This window comes from Puma concolor, chromosome A1 (genome assembly GCF_028749965.1).
Source record: "Puma concolor isolate L17-30 chromosome A1, mPumCon1.1.hap2, whole genome shotgun sequence".
Lineage (NCBI taxonomy): Eukaryota > Metazoa > Chordata > Mammalia > Carnivora > Felidae > Puma > Puma concolor.
Genome location: NC_141667.1, coordinates 81,604,160 through 81,617,150, shown reverse-complemented (window position 1 = coordinate 81,617,150; position 12,991 = coordinate 81,604,160). Strand labels below are relative to the sequence as shown.

Genomic DNA, 12,991 nt, shown 5'->3' with positions numbered 1-12,991 from the left:
GTAATTGGAGTGGGAGTGCACAGCTGTTATCAAGGGACACTGCGATAGTTATGTTCCTGGTCATGTCTACAAAAGGAGTTTCTCTGTTCTAACCCCATGAGTAATCTTGAGAATTGAGAATTTCTTAGGCTTCCAGATATGAGAACTAGAACCAATATTCTCTTCCAGTAATTGTTAGGGCTTAAAGTTGGGCATTTTAGAGCAAATACAGTGTCTCTTAATCCCCTTACCCAAAAACCTGTTTCTGGGGACACAAAGAAACCTTGAAGCCATACCTTCTTACAATCTCCTATGGTGATCATTAATGGAGAATCAACAAAGTGAAGGCAACCCACTGAATGGAGAAGATATTTGCAAGTGATCTGTTTAGAGGTTAATATGAATAACTTCTACAACTCTACACTAGAAAACCAAATAATCTGATTAAAATGGGCAGGAGACCTGAATAGACGTTTTTCTAAAGAAGACCCAATAGCTAGCCAACAGATACATGAAAAGATGATCAACGTCACTCATCATCAGAGAAATGCAAATAAAAACCACAATGAGATATCACTTTACACCTGTCAGAATGGCTAATATCAAAAAAACCAGGAAATACCAAGCGTTGACAAGGATGTGGAGAAAAAGGAACCCTCATGCACTGTTGGGGATGTAAATTAATACAGCCACTATGGAAAACAGTATGGAGGTTCCTCACAGAATGAAAAATAGAATTACCATATGATCCAGCAATTCCACTACTGGATATTTATCCAAAGACAATGAAAACACTAATTTGAAAAGATCTACCCATCCCTATCTCTATTGCAGCATTATTTGCAACAGCCAAGACATGGAAGGAACCAAAGTATCCCATTGATAGATGAATGGATAAAGCTGTGGTATGAACGTTATTCAGGCATAAAAAAAGAATGAGATCTTGCCATTTGCAACACACAATAACCTAGAGGTTATTGTGCTAAGTGAAATAAGACTGAGCAATACCATGTGATTTTGCTTATAGGTGGAGTCTAGAAAACAGCAAAAACACACCGATAAACACAGAGAACAAACTAATTGGTGGTTGCCAGAGGGGAGAGAGGTAGGGGTATGGGCAAAATGGGTGAAGAGGAGTGGGAGGTACAGGTTTTCAGTTACAGAATGAATAAGTCATGGGGATGAGCGATATAGCATAAGGAATACAGTAAATGGTATTGTAATAATGTTGTAGAGTGACAGGTGGTAGCTAAACTTGTGAGCATAGCATACGTATGGAGCTGTTCAATCACTATGTTGTACACCAGAAACTAATGTAGTATTGTGTTGTCAACTAAACTTCAATAGGTAATAGTAATGTACTGGGGTAATGTTCTTAGGAATTTTGATTTTGATCAAAATCTTCTGGTTACATTTTTTTATACTTTTTTATTCATGGATATCTGCAGTAAACAATTGAACTAAAACCCATTATAAATGTAGAGAAGAGGGGCGACTGAGTGGCTCAGTCGGTTGAGCGTCTGACTTTGGTTCAGATCATGATCTTGCTGTTTGTGGAATTGGGCCCTGTGTTGGGCTCTGTGCTAAGAACTCAGAGCCTGGAGACTGCTTCGGATTCTCTGTCTCCCTCTCTGTCTGCCCCTCGCCCACTCACTCTCTTTCTCTCTCAAAAATAAATACACATTAAAAAAAACTTTATTTTTCAAAATCATTTTTAGAATCCATGCACAGGAGAGTTTGATTTGGTTATATTTTCTTTTTGCTTTACTTCATACCATAAAGCCCTACACACCTCCTGCAACACACACACACACACACACACACACACACACACACTCAAGCATCTAGTGCTTCCTAAAACTTGTGAGTTGAACAATTGACTTACATGCTATACAGGAGTGTTATTACCAGAGAGCAAAAACATACTTTAAAATCATCATCACAGCCTACCTTCTACAGTCAATAATTAGTGATATGTTTCCAATGCTTTCTGCTTGTTCTTCATTTTTACTACTTTTCTTATGGATGGACATCCAATCGATTATGTGATTGTGATTTCTATTGTTGGCTGAGCTGAATTATAATCAGGACTTTTGCTTATACGTCTAAAAATTTTTATTCTTACTATGCCGCTCATTTTTTTTTGAAGGAAGAACGTAATGTAACATAGTAAAATAACCAAATAGAGTAGTTAAAGTAGATGACGTTGCCATAGTTGAACTGTTGAGCAGGCCGCACCAGGAGGCAATAGATTCAAAGAAGTCAGGGACGGACAAGAAGCCATGTCAGCTTAGGAAAGGCTTATTTATAAAGGGGACTCGGCGTGTTGCTTATTCACATGCCATTTGCATAGAAGCCAAGTGTGGGAAACAAGAAGCCCTTTTGTTCCATGTTTTCTCATGCTGCTCATCTATGTGAACATAGCCCATGTGATCCTTGGTTGCTTCATCAGGATTGTACATTGGCTGCCCTGGTATTTATGGCTGAGTATATCTTCATTTACTTTGCCTCCTAGCCTTTTGTGATTTTTAACTTGAGCAAAATTCTTGGAATGTTAGTATTTTTACATGGTAGCAAAAGGCAATGATTTCTAGAAATTTAAATATTTGAAATGCTGTGGAACATGGACTGGCATCAATCAGGACTGGAACTGGTTCTGGTACAGTGATTTGCCACTTGTCTCTTAATTCCTATTAGCCTCAGTTGTCTCCATTAATAAAACAGAGATACTGCCTACCTTGTGAGGTTGTTAGCATTAAATAAAATATCTATAGGGTGTCTCGGTGGCTCAGTGGGTTAAGCGTACAACTCTTGGTTTCAGCTCAGGTCATGACCTTACACTTCAGGAGTTCGAGCCCTGTGTCACGCTCCATGCTGAGAGATTCTCTCTCTCTCTCTCTCTCTCTCTCTCTCTCTCTGCCCCTTCCTTGCTTGTGATTTCTCTCTCTCTCTCTCTCTCTCTCTCAAAATAAATAAATAAATAAACTTAAAAAAATAAATAAATAAAATATCTATGAATTACCTAGTACAATGCCTGTAAATATCACAGTGACATGGTAAATACCACTGCCATTGTTAAAACTGCCTGCTGTTTTCTGGGGTGTATGGATGTTAACACCATCAGTTACAGATGGAAATGAGTTTTTTAATTGAATACAGTTATATAACTTGCCAGTTAGGAAATTAGGGAAATACTTTCAGTCTAATCCTCTTTGTAAATTTAAGCCTTAAATATGCAGATTTAATTTGAGAGTTATTGTAGTACATTAGAAAAAGCATGAAGTCATATAGATCTCACTGAATTTGGTTAATTATAAATAAGTATGAAATAAAATCTTGATTATTGACTAAATGCAATGGTGGTAATAACACCTATTTTGCAGTAATAACATCAGGCACAGATATATAGGAAATAGATCTGGTACTTCATATATGCTTGTAAATACTCCTTTTTTTCCTTTCAATAATGTATTTGCCTTCAGTATGCAAAACAAGCATGTACGAGTGTCCATTCTACCTAGAAAATATTGTGTACAACTTTGGGCATGGCAGAGAAATTGGCCAAATGTGTTAAGATATCTGTTAGTGCTAGAAAGAACTTTCCATATGATACAGTCTAATTCCCTAATTTTACTGATAATGTAAAGGAACTCAGAAGCTCTGGCTTAGCTATGACCCCCAAATAAAACATTATATGTTAAATTTGTATATGCGTTTGTATTAGAAAAAGTTTGTGTCACCTTTGAGACAAAGGATGTGCAAATGCCTACAGGATACTATTTCCTTGGAAATAAGAATATTAGAATTTACTGTTGAAAGAGGTGTTTCATTTTAATATAGAGTGTGGAGCTAAAACTATCCTAATATTTTAACTTTGAACTCAATAATGTGAACAATCTACCATGATTTCGAAAGAGTAGATATATGGTATATTATCATATGCCCTTTTTTGTATGTTTTAACTAAGTGGGTACAAGGAAGTAACCTCTCTCAGGTGGAAGATGCTAATGTCAGGGAGGTTCAGAAAGACTTCTCTCCCCACCAAGGGAAATATCAGGGAAGAGGAAGTGGTGGTTAAAACAATGGTGAGGTGCCAAGTGCTGTAATGGTTGATAGCTTCACCAACTACAGGTAGAAGATGAGGATGAACCATTTTCCTAAAGTAGTTTGAAGTCAGCCTGAGATGGGCCTTTTGTCCTTGAGTGGGCTGTAGAATCCTTGACTGTGGGTGCTGACTGCTGTCTTTCTCATGTTTCTACAGACTCCCTGTTGCCAGAAGGTCAGGAACTTAAGGAAGTTTACAGTCATGGGAAGAGACAATATTAAAACACAGTTTTAAAACCATCCACTTGACATATTTAGTCTTTATTGGGAATTGGGTAGGGGGAAATAACCTGGATGTCAGTTGACCTTCCTCTGCCCTGCATCCATGCCCATGGTCTCTTTTCTGCCTTGAGCAAACCTGGGCTTAGAACCTAACACCTCTTTAGGATTCCTTCCCACAAACTCACTATAGCCAAAGCATTACTGAGCAATGCAGATTTTCCCTAGGATTCTATAGGGGAGAATCTCTCACATGCCACAACGAACAGCTTCATCATCACTTGATATTTCTCTTCTCCAGAGCCTCTCCTTTACCCTGTTGTTTCTGTGGGATCTTTTCACTTCCTGTAATCATCCAAAACATGCATGCGCACAGCCACACAGATACACACACGTGCACCTTGCTGACTGCTCACTCTTACTCCTAGACATCTCCTTGAACTTGAAATGTCACTCCTCTGTGGCATTGCACTTTGGCCGCCTCACCCAGATGCACATGGCCAAGTGCGTCAGGAGCTCCAGGAAACTAATGGCCTGCAGTTAGCAGCTGGTCCCTTGATTTAGTGGACCCGTCTGTGGCTTTTTGCTATTTGGACATACTCCTTGGAATCTTATCCCTTACTCAAAGCAGCTTATCAACCCTTTGTTTCAAACAAGCACATTGTTCTCATAAAAAGAAACTTTATCTCCCTCTTTTGACTGGCAACCAATTTCTTCCTGTTTTTCTAAGCTAATATGAAAATTGGCTTATAATATCTGAGCACGTCCTGACTTTGGGTGAGAGAAAGCAGCCATAAGTTGAACCGGTAGAAGAAGGAAGCCAGGCCATGTTTCTCAAATGTTTTTTATGGCCCATTCACTCAATAAATATTTGTAATCATCCACTATGCACCAGGACTTGTGCTAGGTGGGTACATGATGCCTGACTCTAATGTGAGCAGCTGGCTGCAGCTGGGAGAATGCCACCTGGACTTTATAAACACTGGCTGCGTGGTGGGTGGTAAATAGTTGAGGGCAGTTGGGTTCATGAGGAACAGAAGTGAAGGGCGTCCCCTGGGAGGTTTTAAGCTACGAGGTAGGTAGTTCTGCAGCCACCTCAGAAACAGCAAGCGCCTGGAGTGGAAGGGGGTGGGGATGGGGGTGGGGACACTGGCTCCCAGCCAGAATTCCCCCTCCGCTCCTGTGGGTGTGTGGTGCAATGTGAAAAACGGAGGCCTCTCCCCAGATGCCGCGTGAGTGCCCACATGCCCCGCCTCATGTCACTGATTGGGAACCAAAGACACTTGATTCGCACTGAGGAACCACACAGGTATTCATTCCTGAGGGTGTTCCAAGTGAATGACAAGAGGCTGGAAGTTAATTGCCTGTTTCAGTTTCACTCCAGGTTTCCCTTAAGTTCTAATTAGCAATAAATGAGCTTGGCTCACCTCAGCCTAAGTTGTGAGAATGCTTCCTTGTCTGAGTTGCTCAGGGTAGCTAGGCGAGAACAAGGAGAGTGTTTCAAGATAGACTTCTAAATCAGGGAGTCTCGATTACACCACAGTTCAATAAAAGGGAGAGGGCTTGTAGCTGCCTGCACGTTGAAAACTTACAGGTGAAGTCACAGAGTATGATTAATTAAACACGCCACACAGGAGACGCACTGTTTGTCTGCTTGGCTTCAGATGACAGGCACCGCGCCCCCTGTATTTCTGTTAGTGTCATCTAGCCTCAGGAATTCTAGCGGCAGTTCTGATCTTTGACCTCTCTGAGGTCCTTACCTTAAATTAAGAACAGTCTGCCAGAGGTCTTTTATTTATTTATTTATTTATTTATTTATTTATTTATTTAACCAATGAGAACAAGCTTTGGGATGCAGCTACCAGGATTACCTAGTTAATAATAGTAATGTGATGGGTGGCCGTGGAGATGCCAGGGGGACCACTGAGGTGAGCTCTCACCTCCAAGGACAGAAGATTCGGTGAAGGCCAGGAGAAGCTGACAGGTGTGCTGGGTCCTCAGCTGCTAGAGGGAATGCTTAATTCAATTTGGAGCAGACCTCCCGAGTGACCTTTCCAAACCTTGTTTTTTGTGCTAATCCACAAAGGGTGGCAGTTCACTGAGGAACTGCACAAAATACGGAATGCTTCACGAGTTTGTGTGTTATCTTTGCTCAGGGGCCATGCTAATCTTCTCTGTATCGTTCCAGTTTTAGTGTCTGTGCTGCCCAAGCGAGCACGGCAGAAGTCTTAGAACTTGTGATGCAGTGCCAGCAGTAAGTGGGTGAGAAATTCTGGTGGCTTCTGTCCTTGCCCAGTGCTCACCAGGAATGAACAAAAGCAGGTAAGAAGACTTGTTTGCTCTGAGATGGCTTAGAATCCACGCAGCCTGTGTGGAAGGAATCTGAGTTGTACAGACACTAGGGAAATTTGAGTCAATCATAACAAATCCTGGAAAATGTGCTCCTGTGAGAGGACATGAAAGAAAAAATGTTTCATGAGGACTGGCCAAAAATGGAAATGCTTTTCTCTGTTTGAAAGAGATGCTTAGCTAGCTCTAAGGATTTCCTACCTGCCTTCAAGGTGGCCAAAGCTGTTATTTGATTTATGTAGCCCAGAAATCTCCGGTAGCCAAGAAATGAGTTGGGCTGTCCTGAGTAGGACTTGCTCCAGCAGGAGCCCTGGTAGGTGGTGCTTTCCCAGGACAGCCAGATTCCATCTGGGAGGAGGCAGTGCATGGACTTGGGTGGAGGCTACCCCCTCCCACAGGTGGGAAAGTGCTGCCAGGTCTCTGCAGGCAAGGAGTCTTCTCTAGGATCTGTGAAATAAAGGTTCTTGTGGGTTAGGCAAGAAGAGTGTGGTCCTCAGAGGTGTTCCTTGGTTGCCTTGCTGATGGTTGTCCCGGGTTAGTCCATCAGCCTGCTCAATCCGTACTGAGGCTGATGTACTGTTTGCCATTAAATGTGGCTCCAAAGGACATCATACTGAGTATACAGAAGAGAACTTCAGCTCAGGGTCCTCAGCCTACAGCTGCTCTGGGAAAATATCCTCTCACTCCTTACCAGACCAGTTCTGCAAATAGTTGGTAGAAAAACAGAAGACACATTTAGACAAGACTAGTAAGAAGGATGGGTATTTGAAGGTATTGGGCATTGGACTTCTATTGGAGAAGGCAGTCTGGCAAACATGACCTGTGTAACTCCTGTGTAACCTTTTGTAGCTCCACTCTTCACAAGGGTTTGTTCAAGGTCATGATGTTTTGAGGCAGGTGCTTCATGATTTAGAATCCTAAGCTTGTTGATGCTCCATACGCACTAGTAGTCAACTTGTGCAGACTCTCCTAGGAGAGTAAGAAGCATTCCTGGGGCAGGGTAGACTCTCCCTTGCTTTATGCAGGCCAGCCAGTGGCTGGGGATGGGGTGGAGAGAGACAGGTCGATCAAATCTTATAACATCTCAAGTGGATGGTGCTACTCAGTTCCCCAAATCCTTGTATATAACTCTTCTCTCCTTTCCTACTCTGGATCTGGATAAGAAATACTTTCTGGCCCTAGCAAAATAGTAGAAGCAGAAGATATCACAAGAAAAGAAAAATACAAATCAGTATCCTTTATAAATAGAGATGCACAAATCAACTAAATACACAAACTGAATCCAACAATATATATAAAGTATTATCCATTATGACCGAGTGGAATTTATTCCAGGAACACAAGGTTGGTTTGACGTCCAAAAATTAATGTGATACATCATATCAATAACACAGAATAGAAAATAAAAATCACATGACCATCTCACCAGATGCAGAAAGAAACACTTGATAAAAACCAACACACTTTCATGATAAAACAATAAAGTAAGATGAAAGGAGAACTTCCTGAACTGCTAAAGGGCATCAATGAATAACACATTTAGTGGTAAAAGACTGAAAGATTTTCTCTTACGATCAGGAACAAGACAATGATATCTACTCTCACTACTTCTGTGCAACATCATACTGCAGGTTCTAGCTGGGGAAATTAGGCAAAAACAAAATAAAACAAAACAAACAAACAAAACAATAATAAAAGGCATCCAGATTGAAAAGGAATAACTAAAGCTATCTCTATTTGTATATGAAATGATCTTATACATAGAAAATGCTAAAGTGCCAAAAAGAATGTATTAGAGCTAAGAAATGAACATAAAGGTTACAGAAGACAAGATCAATGTACAAAAGTCAGTTGTGTTTCTAAACAATAACAATGAATAAGCCAAAAATGAAATTAAGACACGAGTTTCATATACAATGGCATCCAAACGTTAAAAGACTCAGGGATAGATTTAACCAAAAAAGTTCAAGATTTGTACACTTAAAACTATAAAACATTGCTAAAAGAAATTAAAGTAGACCTTAATAAATAGAAAGATCCCATGTTCGTGGGATCACTGAAACACTTAAAATTGTTAAGATGTCAATAGTCTTCAGGGCACTTGGGTGGCTTAGTTGGTTAAGCATCTGACTTTGACTCAGGTCATGATCTAATAGTTCGTGACTTCGAGCCCCAAGTCAGACTCTGTTCTGGGTTCTGTGCTGATAGCTTGGAGCCTGGAGCCTGGAGCCTGCTTAGGATTCTGTGTCTCCCTCTCTCTCTTCTCCTCCCCAACTCATGCTCTGTCTCTCTCTCTCTGTCTCTTAAAAATAAATAAATATTTAAAAAAATTTTTTTCAAGCAATGTCAATACTCTTCAAACTTATTTAGAGATTCAGCACAATTTCTATCAGAATCCCAGCTGCCTTCTTTGTAGGAGCTGATGACCAGATCCCAAAATTTCATGAAAACTCAAGGAACCCAGAATAGCCAAAACAATCTTGAAAGGAAGAAAAAGTTGGAGGACTGATACAACACAATTTCAAAACCTTCTACAAGGTGACAAGAGTTAAGACAGTGTGGTACAGGCATAAGGAGAGACATATAGATCAATGGGATAGAATTGAGAGTCCAGAAATAAACCTATATACTTATGTTGAGTTGGTTTTTGACAAGGACACCAAGACAATTCAATGGGGAAAAATAATCTCTTCAACAGATAGTGCTGGGACCACTGGAAATCCATATGTAAAAGAATGAATTTGAACCACTACCTCATACCATATACAAAAATCAACAATTAATTAAAATGGATCTAAATGTAAGGACTAAATGTATTAAACTCTTAGAAGAAAAACAGCTGTAAATCTTCATGACCTTGAATTAGGTAATGGCTTTTAAGATATGGCACCAGAAGCACAGGCAACAAAAGGGAAAATAAATCTGAGTTGATCAGAATTTAAAACTTTTGTGCATCAAAGGACACTATCAAGAAAATAGATACACCAAAGAATGGCACCAAATATTTTCAAATCATATATCTGATAAGAGCTTGGTATCCAGAATATATAGAGAATTCATATAATAACAATAAAAAGACAACCCACTTAAAAAGTGGGTAAAGGGGGTTGTTTGGGTGGCTCAGTTGCTTGTCTTGACTCTTGGTTTGGGCTCAGGGCATGATCTCATGATTTGTGGGTTCTAGCCCCTCATGGGGCTCCATGCTAACAGCGCGGAGCCTGCTTGAGATTCTCTCTCTCTCTCTCTCTCTCTTTCTCTCTCTCCTGCTCACACACACATTCTCTCTCAAGATAAATAAACTTAAAAAAATAATAAATTTAAAAGACGGAGAAAAATTCTGAATAGTCATTTCTCCAAAGATATATAAATAGTCGGCAAGCACATGAAAAGATACTCAACATCATTAATCACCAAAAAATGCAAATCAAAACTCTTTCATATTCACTTCACATTTATGAGGATAGTTATACTCTAAAATATGGAAAATAATAAGTGTTGGTGAGGATATAGAAAAATTGGAACTCTCATACATTGACTGGTGGGAATGTAAAATATAGAGATCAGTTTAGCTGTTCCTCAAAGGGTTAAACATAGAGTTACTGTAAGACCCAGCAATTTCACTTTCAGATGCCCCAGAATTCAAAACAATGTTTATACAAAAATTTGTAGATGAATATGTGGATGTTCCTAGCAACATTATTCATAGTAGCTAACAAGCAGAAACAACCCAAATGTCCACTAATTAATGCATAGGTTACTAAGGAAAGCAGTATATTCATTCAAAGAGTAATACTGACCTGTAGAAAGTAATGATACATGCTACAACATGGATAAAGCTTGGAAACATTATACTAAGCAAAACGTGGGAGGAGATAAATCTCATTGAGAAGGCCTAACAATTCGACTATTGTCTTCTTTCCTTCACTCTTCTGATCCTGGACAGCTTGTGCTGGGAATCTGAATGATGTGCTATGTCATATCTGTGAACTACAAATGGCCAACATTGCTTCAACAGCCTTTCTTAGAGAACTTGGTACTTAAGCTTATGGTTGAGTTATGTACCTCTCTACCCCTTTCACTGCTCAGTCAAGGTTGATTGGACTAGGAATGAACATGTGGCATAGAGGAAACAAATCACAATTTGGGTAGATCCAGTCAAATTCTCCAAACTTCACAACATTGGGGCTTGGAGGGACTCAATTCATTAATTCACAGTGACTGGCTGGATTTATGAAGCTGATTTTTAAGGCATACTCTGCTGCAATGGTAGAGTGACCAATTCCTTCTGGTTTTCCTGAGACTTCTATGGTTTTAACACTTCCCTGGTTTTAACACAGGTATTTTCATGATACTGTTTTTGATTTTAGTGAGGGATAAATTTCTTAGAAAACATTCATGTGATAAAGCACAAATTAGCACAGGCAAACTGGGCACTTTGTCACCCTAGAAGGGCACCATTGTAGAGCACGTATACACACTTGTGCAGAAGTAGACAAGGGAAGCAGAGATATGAAAGCAGAGATGTAGACGTACAGGACCAGTCAGTGAAATCAGTGAGAACTGCTGCCTTGATTCCTGATGATTTTCTAGTTCCTTCCTCTACCCACCTATTCATCCATTTATTGGACCAAAGTTTATTGAACATTCACCCTGTTTTAGGCAATTTGGTATGGCCAGAGACGGCCTTGAGGTCTGGGTTTACTTCCCACTTTTGGATTTTCCAAGATATCCAAAACCCTTTCAATAAACTCCATTTTATGTTCAGTAGGTCTCTATTCCTTGCAACCAAAGTATCCTTAAAATACTTGTCTGCTAAAATGATGGAAGGGACAGGGAAGAGGGCAAGAAAAGGGTGTTTCAGCTTAAAAATTCCGCAACTTTGCATCAATGTGTACACTCCCCTGTTTATGGTATATGCCAACCAATGTCTTCCTGCAGGACCAAGTTTGGGAACAGTGACACCCGTAGATCTTAATGGCTGGCAACAGGAAAGCTAAGTGGACATTTTAGACATGTGCCTTGGATGAAGAAAACTTCCAGGGTTCTAAAAGTTCTCCAGTGAGTCCTGGATTTTCACGCTAGACCAGTGACTTTGAAATGTTTTTTACTTCTACCCAGAGAAAGACATATAGTAAATATAGCAGATATCACTATGGGCTATTCTTTAGCAATTAAAAGGAATGGACCAGAGTATAGATAATATATATATATAATATATATACATATATTATATATAATATATATAACAAAAACATTTATGTTTTTATATATAATATATATATTATTTATAATTCATATATAACAAAAACATTTATGTTTATGTTTTTATATATCATATATATATATATATATATATATATATATACATATAACAAATATGTATATAACAAAAAACATTATAATGTTTACCTGTAGGGGAACAAGGAGGTAAGTGAAAGTGGAGGATGGGGAATTAAGGGAAATAAAACAAGAGATAGAGCTTCTGCTGACCAATGAGAGGATATGAAATAAACTAATTCGTGTAATTTAGATTTTTTAAAATACATTTTACGTTTTAACCCAATACAGATATGTGTATGTTTAGCTGTAATGGATGTTTCACAAATCATTATTTACCTTGATTATGTTCAATATTCCCTACTTCTGTCTTCTTTGATTTTTTAAAATCTTAGTCACAACCCCTAAATTGTTTTCACACCTTGCTAATGAGATAGGACCTGTAGTTGGAGAACTGCACCGCACCTCAGTGAAAAGCACACTGCTCAACACTCTCTGACAAAGCCTCCAGAACCATTTAAGCACAGATGTTTTTGCAAAGAAAGGAAACAGTTTGCCTCGTTTCCATTTTTTACAGATACATTTTGAATTCATTCCTATTTCTGTTTGAAGTTTAGAAGTACAATGTTGCAGGCAAAAACTGGTTCCCCCAAAGAAGTCCATGTCCTAATCTTAGGAAACTTTGTATTTGTTACCTTACATGGCAGAGGAGAATTAAATTTGCAGATAGCATTAAGGTTCTCAATAGCCAACTTTAAAATTGGGAGACTTGGGGCGCCTGGGTGGCGCAGTCGGTTAAGCGTCCGACTTCAGCCAGGTCATGATCTCGCGGTCCGTGAGTTCGAGCCCCGCGTCAGGCTCTGGGCTGATGGCTCAGAGCCTGGAGGCTGTTTCCGATTCTGTGTCTCCCTCTCTCTCTGCCCCTCCCCCGTTCATGCTCTGTCTCTCTCTGTCCCAAAAATAAATAAACATTAAAAAAATAAATAAATAAATAAAATAAAATTGGGAGACTATCCTGTGTTATCTAGTTGGGCCCGATGGAGTCACAAAGGTCCTTAAAAGT

At 39.4% G+C, this 12,991-nt stretch overlaps 1 non-coding gene across 1 annotated transcript; it reads right to left on the bottom strand.

Moving 5' to 3' along the window:
- Positions 1-6,413: 6,413 nt before the first annotated feature.
- On the bottom strand, positions 6,414-6,520 carry LOC112861776 (U6 spliceosomal RNA). The gene has a single exon (XR_003223676.1). It is a non-coding gene; the product is annotated as a U6 spliceosomal RNA (small nuclear RNA).
- Positions 6,521-12,991: the final 6,471 nt, after the last annotated feature.